Here is a 12,701-nt window from a genome sequence, read left to right as displayed (position 1 = left end):
CACCATTCAGTGCAGAAAGGCAATATCAGTCACATAACGCCAACATACAATGCAGAAAGGCAATATCGGTCATATAACGCTAATATTCAGAGAAGAAAGGTAACAATCAACATATTATAACAGTAACGACGATTTTAGAATGTGACATTATTCAACATTCATTCTCCTCGATATCGAAGAACAATATTCATCATATACCGCCATTAGAGTATTCAACATTAGAGCTCGCAAGTTTAGGCATCAAAATTGGCCAAAATACGCAAGGGGAAAAAAGCATTAAAAATTCCTTAAATGGGTACTAATAAAGCACCTATTAGTGCCGACAGCTGGAAGAAAGGTGAATGAATGAACGCCAGAACTCTGCCGCCAGACTTATCTTTTTACCGAGATCCCTTCCAGCTCAATTTCGGACATTCATTCGTGATGGACAAGACCTGTTCCTGTGGCTTAATTAAGACACTGTGGCTTAATGGTCAATGCGCTTGCTGAGTTTGTAAGAGGTCCGGGTTCGATTCCCGGTGGAGACAAAAAAAAACTTGCCTTCCCAAGTTTACTTCAGCACAAAAAACAGTAGGTCTGTTGATTTAATGTGCCGTGGACAGAGGAAAAACTAATTTTAAAGGTACAAAAAAATATTCAGCAATAGCGAGTTGAAAATTAGGAAGCATTCTCACTATAATGTCAAATAAATTCTAAAAAAAACTCCAGTTTTAACTTCTCCCTTTTCAAGAAGGGCATTTATGACTAATGGGGAAAAAAAGGAAATTAAGGGGGAAAAACGCACCTCACGCACGATGTCACTCTCCTCTGTTCATACGAAATACGAAAGCCTGCACAACCAAGCGGAAATGAAGTTCGGAAAGAAAATTCACATTCCGCTGTGGGGAATCGAACCACCAACGTCTCACTGTCTGCGCGAGTGCTCGCCCATTAAGCTACAGAGGACAGATATTTTCTTTTCTTAGAGCATATGGTTGAACCCTGAATTGGACTGCGCATGGACAGCTTACTAGCTCAACTAACAGTTCTTGTTGCCATTTGGGGGGGCCTAACATCGTTAAGAGCTATTCGCTCTTAAAGATCGGGAATGCACAATTGAAAATTTATGTACCGAACGATGCGAACGTATAGGCATATAAAAAAATTTATATATGCCCCGTCAATATTTTTACATGTGGCAATAAATTTGTTCCCTCCCCTTCCATTGGTTCATACATTCAAACATAATAAAGAAATACTAATAACACATATAATAAACTACGAAATACGCATATATTGCAATGAGCGTCAAGTTAAAACAAATTTTTTTCATTGGTTCTGGATCACTAAGGCAGAGGAAACATGTATTAACCGATGTTTCACTGTATCTGATTATTTTGTAAGTAGGAACAACCTATTTAAACAATCAAGTATTCAGTAAATTATTAAGAAATTGATTTTTCGGATAAAAGAAGCGACGGAAAGTGAAAAAATATGGACAAAACTTGTAAAATCAGGAAATGATATTTAAAGTCAAAAACTGAAACCGTATTTGGAGATTCGGGGTTCTAATGGGTAGTTTCAACCCAAAGCTATATTAAAAAAATTACTTATTTCTTAACACAAGCTTTGTATTAACCCATCAAATCCCCTTCACCGTTACTTTGCGGATCCCTATAGTCAAAATGTGTTAAGATAAATTTCGTCCGCCACAACAAAATAATGTAAAAATATATTAACGGATATTTGTCTGTATCAAATTTCTCTATGATTAAATTTCTATAATAAATTTTATTTAAATAATACTTTACAACACAAATTTTTCCAAAAAATAGAGAGAAAAATATTTCTATGATGTGCATCAATTCAGAAATTAAGGTGTTAAATCAACAGCAGAGGATGTAAGTAAAAATATTTCTTTGGAACATGCAAAACACATTTTTGACAGCTCTTCTAACTTATTAACGAAATTGAGAATAATTTTTTACATATGATTTTTGATTTCTTTAATGACATTCAGCAGTTCTTTTACTTGATTACCTCAAATCCAAGATGCCGTATCTTCCGAAAGATTGCTCTTAAAAACGCGGAATCCCTTCCGTTGGCTTCAGGAGACAAATGGCAGTAAGCCTCCAATTAGAAGTTAGAAAAAAAAAGAACCGTACAAAAATTTAGATTCCCCACCTTGTGACACATCCTAATTTTCACTGCCAAAACTGGTACAAGCGATTCCTCAACGCATCCTGAGCACCCCTTAAATTGGAACCCCACCTCTACGACGAAAATTGATGATATGAAGGGCACTCCGAAAATTTGCAGTCATTTTCGTATTTAAATGAAATATACAAAAGCTAATATGTATTCAGTATATTGTCGTTCTAGAAGAGCGAATATCTCTGCAACTGTTGACTTTAGAAACTTTGACTTAGAAACACTTTCAATTATAAAAAGATTTCATATGATACTAATTCGAGACATTTGGTTACTCAAACTGTCTCGAACTTCCACGAAGCCGTATACATAAAAAAATAGTAAAAAAAATAGAAAAAGCAACTTTTTATGTAAACCCTGTGTGTAAACTAATCTTCCAATTAGTGAAATGTAAATACGGCTCTGAAGTATCACAAAAAATTCATAATTTTATATGCAATAATAACTGGTATATTTGACTGAAGTTTTCAACATTTATCGCCAATGATTGAGCGTGGTTCAAAAATAGCAAAACGTAAACTTAATTCAAAGTTGTAAACAAAAACTTCCCAACATAGTGATAAGTCGCCGAAACATAATATTATATATTTGATACCTCGATAAATATTGCATTTAAAAATACGAAATTTTTTGTAAATGACTTTTCAGAGCGGGATCTACATATCAATAATTAGAAGTTTTGGTACACTGTTGTAGACCGTGGAGCCAAATGATCGATGACGCCTAGTGGCCGTGCCAACACAAGCCAGCGAGAGAAAAACCTTTTTGGAGCAGCCTTGGGGCGACTCTTTTTCTGTGGCGAACCTGCAATCGTTCGCCCCTCCGAACTGTTCTCCAGGTCACAGAACTCAGCCCACCACCTCCAGGACTACGATATATATATCTTCAACTTAATAATCAACCACCTCCGTTACCAGGCCTGGTATGTGAAATAAGCATTTAATATTGATTATAATTATGTGGCATAATACACAGTGTGTTAAAACTACTTTCTCTCCCGACTCTCATATTGAATGTTTCAATGGTGTTTTAAGTAGATTTTTTCTTTGGTAAACTTATATACAATCACAAATCATTGCCCCCCCCCACCCTTTTTAATGGAGGGCTTAACCCTTCACAACAACACGGCACTATATGAAAAGTTAATTTCTTTATTTTTTTATGTGCACAACCCCTCAAAAGTACGTATTATGATATTTTGAGTAACTGCACGTTATTCGCAAACTTTTTGTAATTGAGAGTATGTTTCCAAAGTCAACGGTTGCAGAGATATCTGCTGTACAATAATTTGGGTCTACCTGTATTTAATATACTTCAAATAATATAGAAAAATGCTTAGAAATCGACGTCGAAGTTCTTTTCCGAGTTATCCATCGATAGTGTCCATGGAAAAGATGAAGTAATAAACCAGCTTACAGTATGGTGGCAGCAAATTGCTCCATCTGGTAATATCGTTTCTCTCTCTCCCCCTTTCTCTTTCAAACAGGCGATTCCCGACATCCATGATCATCGTCTCTCGCTCTCTCTCTCTCTCTCTCTCTCCTCGTGCTGCAGAATCTCGCAGATAATACCATTTACGATGTCGAGGAAGCATCGCGTCATGTTCAATTTGTCTCGGGGTGCTCACACAATCACCAGATGTTCTGGACAATTTCATCAGTTTTGTACGTCGTTCACGTACATTGACGCCACGTTCTCCTCGACACACCGATCCTCATTTTCGATTTGATATACGGCGATGTTTTCTACAACATTAATGTATATGTATCATATTTTCTAGGATGCTCCTCTCGCACGGATATGGAAAATCTATTACGTTTGCGTGTCGGTGCCGTGTACAAAGTGTTCTGCCGATGAGCGAGTGGGTGAGAATGAATTTACCATGAAACGACGCAACTACTGTATTCTTAGACAGGAATATATATCCCGAGGGGGAATTCATTATTAATGGGAGGAGAGACTGTTTCTTGCTTGCCGTATTATGTCACCTACGAAGATTGGTGACAATCGGTGAATTGGCGTTATACAACGTCACTAATTTAGCGAAATCGTCATAAGTCGACTACTACGCATGAATATCGTAAAAGCTCGATATAACCAGTATGGCTTATAACGAGGGATTTGCAAATGATTGTCAAACAACTCATGTTAAATTAAATAAAGAGGCTTTCTGGATATTATGTGGAGATGAATTTAGAAAGGAAAGTTGTTGTCTTCACCGGGAATCAAACCCAGGACCACTTGCAAATTGAGAAAGTGCACCGAATACCACAGAGAAATGACCTTACTTCTCTTAAAGCATGCACAGTAGCGTGACTTGCTAAGTAGAGACATTGGCCTCCAGGTGATAGCGATAGTGATAGGAACCGAGAGACACACAGGTTAGAGTCACTCTAGGTAATATAAACACACATGTGTGTGTGCGTATTGCATATTCTGTAAAAAGAAAGAAAAGCAAAACTGTCCAGCACTGTGGACGGAGGCTTTGTTTCCTCGTTTAATGTCACAGTGGAGTTCCTTGTATATATTGTGTACTTAGATCATTATCGAGTCTTTCCCACTTCAACATGCCAACTTTTTCTTCTTCTTACTTGCCCCGCAAAAGTTTTCTCCTCACTTCTTTTGAAATCCCACGCTACGGTTTCCAGCCCTTATGTGCCACTGGGCGCACGTGCAAATTTTCGCTCTGGTCATTGGGTTCAGCTATCCATTGTTAGTCAAATGGCTTTTTCGTTACATCGACTTGATGGCTGTGTTCATGGGGAGAACGACGCGAGTGATTCGATACTTGCGAGCACGGGGCAAGGGTGGAAGCCATCACTACAAATCTTTCCTAACTTTTTCCGATACAACCCTGCCTCTTTTGAGGTAACGGGAGAAAGTTGCTTGGCATCATTCCGTGGTTGTGAACGGTTCTCTATTTATCTAATGTAAGCACTCCCAGGGTACTCGAGTACCTCCGGGAAACCTAACCATTTATTGTAGCTTGAACAAAATATATATATATATACATGGGCAGGTGCGTAGTACGTTCATGCACATCTCCAGTAATCAAGTGTAAAAAATTGAGGATCGCAAATCGATATAATTTGATCAGCGGCCTACAGATGGCAGCAGTCTCATCCATCTCTACTGCCGCCATCGGGAAGAAAATTGAATGAATGAACGCCAGAACTCGCCGTCGGACTTATCCCATTGCCGAGATCTCTTCCAGCCCAGCTTCGTGGCAGAGTCTGGAACAGCTGCATATAGTGCATTTGAAAATATTCTTGAATTCCTGACACAAGTTTTATTTTTGTGTGCTGTGATGTGCTTTTAGTATTTAATTTTGATGAATTAATAAAAAGTTAAGCTAATGTCTATGCTTTGGCTTTAATGCGCTCCGCTTTCTTCAGCCAGCAAATACACTCATTTTTCGCCATATTACCACATACAGGGGTTGGACAAAATGTGAACACCTGTGCAAAAAACAAGTCAAGGGAACTTGTCATATATGCCCGCCCTCTAGTGTGGAAGAGTTCCACTTAGTGGGCGATAATGTGCACACATCAGTCTAGTCGCAGCAATGATAGCATTCGGATGCGATGTATATTGGGGCGTTAAAACTTCGTTATGGCTGACCTTACAGATTTCGAAAGAGGCATGATTGTTGGAGTCCGTCTTGCCGGGGCCACAGTAATGAAAACGTCCACCCTTGTTGGCGTCGGGAGAAGTACTGTATCGATGGTAATGACATGTACCAAGCATAACAGTGGCTGAAAGTCGAAGACGGCTGACAGACCCAGAAGGGTTTTGAAGTGGATTGTGCCCAAAAAGCACAAGATAACAGCATCCCAGATAACATCTGAGATGAACACACATCTACAGGAAGGTGTATCCACAAAAACTATCTGCCGTGAACTGCATGCAGCAAACATACAAGGTAGAGCGACTGTTACAAAATCATTGGTGACACCATGTAATGCCTTGAAATGAAGAACATGGTGTCACGAACATAAGAATTGGACACCACTACAATGGGAGAATCTCACCTGGTCAGACGAATCGGCGTTCACATTATTCCAGACTGACGGACGTGTTTACGTTTGGAGAATGCCAGCACAAGCCTATGACGTTGATTGTCTGCTTCATACTATTAAGATGGAGGGGGATCAGTGATGCTGTGAGGCGCGATGTCTCACCGTGGTCTCGGCCCGCTTGTCCTGGATGGGCGGGTTAATGCAGTGGTTTATGTCAGTATTCTGGCCGACCATCTTCATCAAATGGTGCAATATTTGTTCCCCGATTCTCGACCTGTGTTCCAAGAAGATAATTCGCCCGTTCACACTGCTGGAATTGTCGGAGACTGACTTGAACACCATGATGAACTTCAATACCTCGTGTGGCCCGCTCGGTCCCCTTATCTTAATATAATTGAACCTTTGTGGGGTATTTTGCAAGCCAAAATGTGCAGTAGGTTTCCCCTCCAAAGACACATTCTGAATTAGTGGCTTTTTTGCCGGAGTGGCGGCTACATATCGCTGTGACTGTTGTGCATGACTTGTATTTGTCCATCCCACGACGGATACAAGCTGTAATTAATAAAAAAAAGAGGGCCCAACAGCCTATTAATAAAGATTTTCTCATTTCACAGGTGTTCATATTATTTTGTCCACCCCTGTGTGTTTCACTTTTTGTTATGTAACTGTCTTACGCTTTATTTTGTTCCACCTTCAAATTAACATTTTCTTATTGTGCATACTGCAGCAACCTTTTATTTACCCCAATTGATTTGTACATTTTTTTTTATTGGTTATTCTGTTTATAATGCCATTTCTCTTGAGTATCGCAGTGTCTTATCATCCAAGATGCTGTTTGCTCATGTTCATAATATTTTGCATGTTCATAATATTTTGCATGTTCATAATATTTTGCATGTTCATAATATTTTGCATGTTCATAATATTTTGCATGTTCATATTTTATACACTTTTTTTATTTGGGAAAGGGTCTGCAAGATGCAAGTCCAGACCCTACAGCTATTCCCCCGATTGCTATACACAGGGCTACCACTCAAAAAATGAGAAAAAGTAAGAAAACGCAGGACAAAAAAGTAGGACGGGGAGGGTAACCCCCCTTAGACAACATAATCATAGCATAATGGGGGGGGAAATTTTTTTTGATTTTTTTTTTTTTTTCATAGCACTATTTCAGTTTCCTATAAGATTGACTCAAGCCAAAGCAAAATATGACCAGGACCGTCATTTCAACTTTTTCCGGGAGGGAGGGGGGGGGGGCAAAGCACATGTACTCAATGTATGTATATATATATTTACCATTTTTAGTGTATTTAGTTCAAAAGCCAGGGGGGGGCGACGGGCCTGCAAATGACGGTTACAAAGCCAATTTTCGGCCAAAACAGTGTACTAGCAACTACAGATAATTCTTTTTTCTGTCTCTCCTCATATATATTACATTCTTTTTCTGGAGTCTTCGAAAGTGCAGAGCTTGTCACCTCTCTTCGACAATGCACAGCAAATTTTTAAGATGTACGCTTTTTAAGAATGATGCTCCTTCGAGACTACTTTCAAAAGCACAATGTGTAGATTACCAGATCTGATGTAAATAAAGCAAGGTGAACCAGATAGTTTTACTGTGTTGTCCATCATTTTTTAAAGGGATTTGTTCACATTTTACTGTTCAATGCCAGTGTAATTATTTTTGACAAATGAAGCACTTCCATTTCTAGCTCTTTCCTGAGCACATTGTAAATATTGTTTATGCTTCTTCCTTAAAATTACAGAAGGCCACTGAATGCTATTGGGTAGCATCAGAATCACCAAACCTAGAATAGGCCTATGTATCCAACTGCTTTGAGAAATGCAAACTGTTGTTTCACCTATTTGCACCATAATTTTGAATGATGAATGTTAATTACTGTCCAAGACCATGAAGTAATAAATACAAAATTATTTTTTCCATCCAGACAGAAGTTTTAATGACCACTATACTTGTTGAACCCTCAAACTAAGCAAATGAAAAATTAATCAACCAAATGGTCCACATATCTCCCCCCCCCCCCCCAAATAACCATAAAACGCTACAATGCATTCTCCAACATTCATAATATTTGGCAATATGTCAATGATTTCCTGCTCAAATAAATTCAATTACACAAATTTTGTCGATAGGATTTGATGAAAAATGTAGGAAAAGTGGGACAAAAACTAGAAAGTAAGACAAAACCGAGAAAATAGGACAAAAGTAGGACATTTTACCAAAAAAATTGGAAAAGTAAGACGAGTGTGAGTCCTCTATACATCTGGAACCTGGTTCCTTTCTCGTACTTTTCAAGTGGACTTTGTGGCAGATGCGATAGGGAAATGCGTTGGATTTCTGCACCTTCGTGGGAGGTTTGACTGCTTTCCTGCATGCTCCATTACATGTTAGAGGCACTGAGCTATAAGTAAACTGGAGTGAAGACTGCCTATACAATAACACAGACGTGCGTGAGCCGACGCGGAGGAATACAAAAGTGGGCGTGACGGGCAAAACATTGCTATTTTAGCATGTAAACAATAGGGGAAACTTCCATTTCGGGTGTTTTTTTCAGTTGTTTTCATATTATTTCATTAATATAGTCGTCCATCTGTACTTACACAAATGCTGATATCATGTTCTGCCTATAATTGTACCAACCGACGGAGAAAACTGAAGAAAGAGGGAAATAAACTTCGGTTTCATAGGTGAGTACACATGGTTTTATATTGAAAGATGCATTAATTTTTATACTATAATTGTAAAATTAAACGCATGTAGTTTTCATTTCACGTTCAATTTCTGTTTAATGAGCATAATTCAAAATAACAAATTAATATCGCATGAATTTTAAACTTCAAAAATATTTTTTGAAACCGTGTAGAAATTGCTTATTACTGTTGGGGTTAGAATTTTTATTACAGAAATACTGACGAAATATGCTTCATATGCATTTATGTCTGAAAAAACTGATAATGCCTTAAAGAACTAAAATTATCCCGTGTAAATATCAAAGAAACAAATTACCTAAAATTTTCTATTTCTGGTAAAAATAATTTTGGAAAAATAATGTGAGAATGAGGAGTAGTAAAATGCAATTAATATTATATACATCATCAGTTTTGACTAAATATGAAAAATCATAATCATCAAAGTGTTATAATCATATTCACATCTAATTATATTGTTAATGTATTATAATCATCAAACAATTATCATTGTTAAGCTGCTATTATGAACAATGATTGATTGATACTATTGCTTTCTTGAGAAGCCTGGTAATGAATATACTTTTTTTTTTTAAATAAAGGTTCCCTCTTCGAAACCCAGAAGTTCTTAAACAATGGGTGGAAGCTGTGAAAGGAAGGTCTTGACAACCTGCTAAAACATTTGCTATTTGAGTTTGGTATTTCGCAGCTGACAGCTATAAGTCCTCTTCTCAACGCTATTTGAAAGAACATGCTGTTTCTACTATATTCAATTTTCCACATCGCCCTCAACCTTTGCAGAAGCGACGCTGATCACTTATTAAACGCCCTCCACTGGTAAGATATTAAGTTATTTTTCCTTGTTTAAGTGGCTTCAAACTTTAAGTACAATCGGCCCCACTTAAATAGTTATCAACAGTTCTGGCACATAATATTGGATTAACCAGTGTATTCAATTATGCAGCGAACAATCACATTACCATTGTGCACCATAGTACACAGCTTTTATATTGCAATATGTATATATATATATACATGGTGATTATAAAAAAACTATCCCGACATATGGGCCTCTAACTATCATACCATTCACAGAAACTGAATGAAATTTTGGCATAAGGTATTTTGAGGTATGCGCTCAAGAATGATATGGAAAACAACAGTGTCACTCTAACAGTTACGGTTAGAGTGAGAAAATTTCGAAAATATCAAATGGCAACACCAAGTTTTTTGTATTGGAATGTGATCTTCATACTGAAAAACACTAAATAGCATTGGAATGGCACCTGTAGCACGAAAATCCCCAGAGCTAGGCAAGGAAAAAGTAAAAAGGACTTTGCCGTGCACCAGAGAATTAATGTTCGTTTCATTCGTCACACCGTTTCTTCGGCTGAGATCCCAGCCTGATTAGTCCTCCACAAAGTCATGTGGAAAATTTGTGAAACACAATAAAATGCTTTATTTTTTGCTGCTTCTCTGTCCTTATTGGTTGTCCTCACTTTTAGCCTATCTACCGCCGGTGATTTTCATGCTACAGTTGCCGTTCGAATGCTATTTAGAGTTTTTCACAATGGAGATCACATTCCAATACAAAAAACTTGGTGTTGCCATTTGATATTTTCTCACTGTAACCGTAACTGTTACAGTGACACTGTTGTTTTCCATATCATTCTTGAGCGCATACCTCAAAATACCTTATGCCAAAATTTCATTCAATTTCTGTGAATGGTATGATAGTTAGGAGCCCATATGTCGGGATAGTTTTTTATAATCACCCTGTATATTATTTTATATAGTTATAAATATATTTATATAATTTTCAAAATCTTTGGCAACTTCTGTGTTTCGCGTAAAAATTAGAAACAATTTTATTTGCAAACTCTATAATGGAAAATTACATCCAAAAATAATTTAAGCCTTCTTTCCAGGGCATTTTCATGTTTAGTCCGATAGCTGAAGATGTTCTTGTGAAAAAACTGCCTTGAAAATCAACTTGAATTTTTTTTTTTAATTTTTCTCATTGTGCTAATTATATTTTTTCAACTCTGTGTCAAGTGTTCGTTCGGAAATAGTTGATCAGAGGTTACGTGTAATGTTAAGTCTGAGACGGAATCCTTTGGTTTCAACAAAATAGGGCAGTAGTTCGGAGGTGGCCATTATAAGAGGTTTACTGTATGTGAAATTAATATTTTAATTAGGTTTTTTTTTTTTGCAGATTTTTAAAAGGTTGAAAACTGCTGTTCACAATCATGACAACATGGCGAACACTGATGAATCAGATGCTAAAAATGAATTTGAAGCAGCTACTACAGCATTATCCTTTGTCAACAGTCTACTGGCTACAGTCACTTTGTTAAGAGAGGATTGCCCCCTAATTTTCCAGGCCAGATCAGTTCTGAAGTGACGAAGTCAGATAGTCCCACCAAAGCTGAACTGAGGCGCAAAATAAAACTGCTCCAGTAAAAATTGAAACGGAGGGACAAAAAAATATCAGATCTTACGTCAGTGTTAACAATGGTGCAAAAAGTATGTGGAATGCTCATGCAAACTGTTACCTTGTTAAAAGACACTTTTGGAGTTGTCCCATTTGAACTCCTAGTATATCAGCTAAAAAATAAAAATGTGAAACCGAGTCGGAGACGATACACATCTTGTATGAAAGAATTTGCACTTTATATTTTTATTCTCCTTGTTCACATAATTATATATAAATTTGTGAAGAAAGTTTACTCTTCTCCACCCAGCGATGCTGAGATCATGGGTGAGCTCTACCGAATGTTACCCAGGTTTCATGAGCGCAGCTTTCTCATATGTTGAAAATGTTACAGCACAAGGAAGCACTCCTCTGGATTGTGCTCTAATAATTGACTGTCTATTAGGATAGGTCCTGTAAGATTTGATTTGTGTGACTTCATGTTCTTCCATGTCAACTCCCCAATTAATGAATACACAATGCCCTGCTTTCTTCATGTTGGCACCTCTGGTCCCCCCTTGAGCTTCGATTGCATAATTGTGAAAATGCCAATTTAATGCAGTTTTTTTTTGTACAGTTTCAAGTTCATTTAAATTCTAATGTATTGCCTGTGAAATATCTTTCAATGAAATTTTGGGCCATCACCTGGTCATCTTCCTTAATGTGTTGATTACTGCTGAGCTATGTATGCAATAATTATTACAAAGTCTTTATTAGAGGAAAAAGGGTTAGTTTCTGGTACCCTTGCAATGTGAGAAAACATGGCAGTTGTAGTCATGATGAAAATAAATCTAATGAAAATGTTAAAGAATGTTGTCTTATATATGCTGTGAATAATTGCATATGTTGGAAAGGGAAAAATCCCTTCAAATTTAGAGTTTGTCTGTGTAAAATACTAGACAAAGGTTTGCATTGTAACTAAGTAATTATTTGATAGCAAACAGAGTGCTCTTGTGAATTGCGATTTCAATATTCCAAATTATTCTCTGTGGACCTGTTTGTAAATTGTTTATTGGAAAAAAAACTTGTATGTGCACATTGTTGTATATATGTTTGAAAAAATATATTAAACACTTTTTTCTCTGTAATTTTTATTTCATTTTTTGCATTGAAAGTTCTTTTTTCAGCAGTTAATTCGCGGAAATATTCACTGATACGAATTTTCGAAGTGCAAGCCTTCACCAAAATGAAAAACACAATATTAGAAATGTATGTTGTTTTTTTTATAAAAAAAAATAGTTCCTCTTAAGTTTTGGAAAAGAAAGGGTATTTCGTGTATGATAGTAAGTATTCATTTTTATACTTTTTTTTTG

General features: G+C 37.0%; 1 pseudogene; it reads left to right on the top strand.

Moving 5' to 3' along the window:
* Positions 1-291: 291 nt before the first annotated feature.
* On the top strand, positions 292-11,829 carry LOC149064788 (uncharacterized; annotated as a pseudogene).
* Positions 11,830-12,701: the final 872 nt, after the last annotated feature.

Source organism: Pholcus phalangioides, unplaced genomic scaffold (assembly GCF_987345545.1).
Source record: "Pholcus phalangioides strain wild (caught in Gottingen) unplaced genomic scaffold, Ppha-v1.0 ptg000042l_1, whole genome shotgun sequence".
In the NCBI taxonomy this organism is placed as follows: domain Eukaryota; kingdom Metazoa; phylum Arthropoda; class Arachnida; order Araneae; family Pholcidae; genus Pholcus; species Pholcus phalangioides.
Note: the sequence above shows the minus strand (reverse complement) of the source record. Positions and strands in the feature narration are given on the sequence as shown.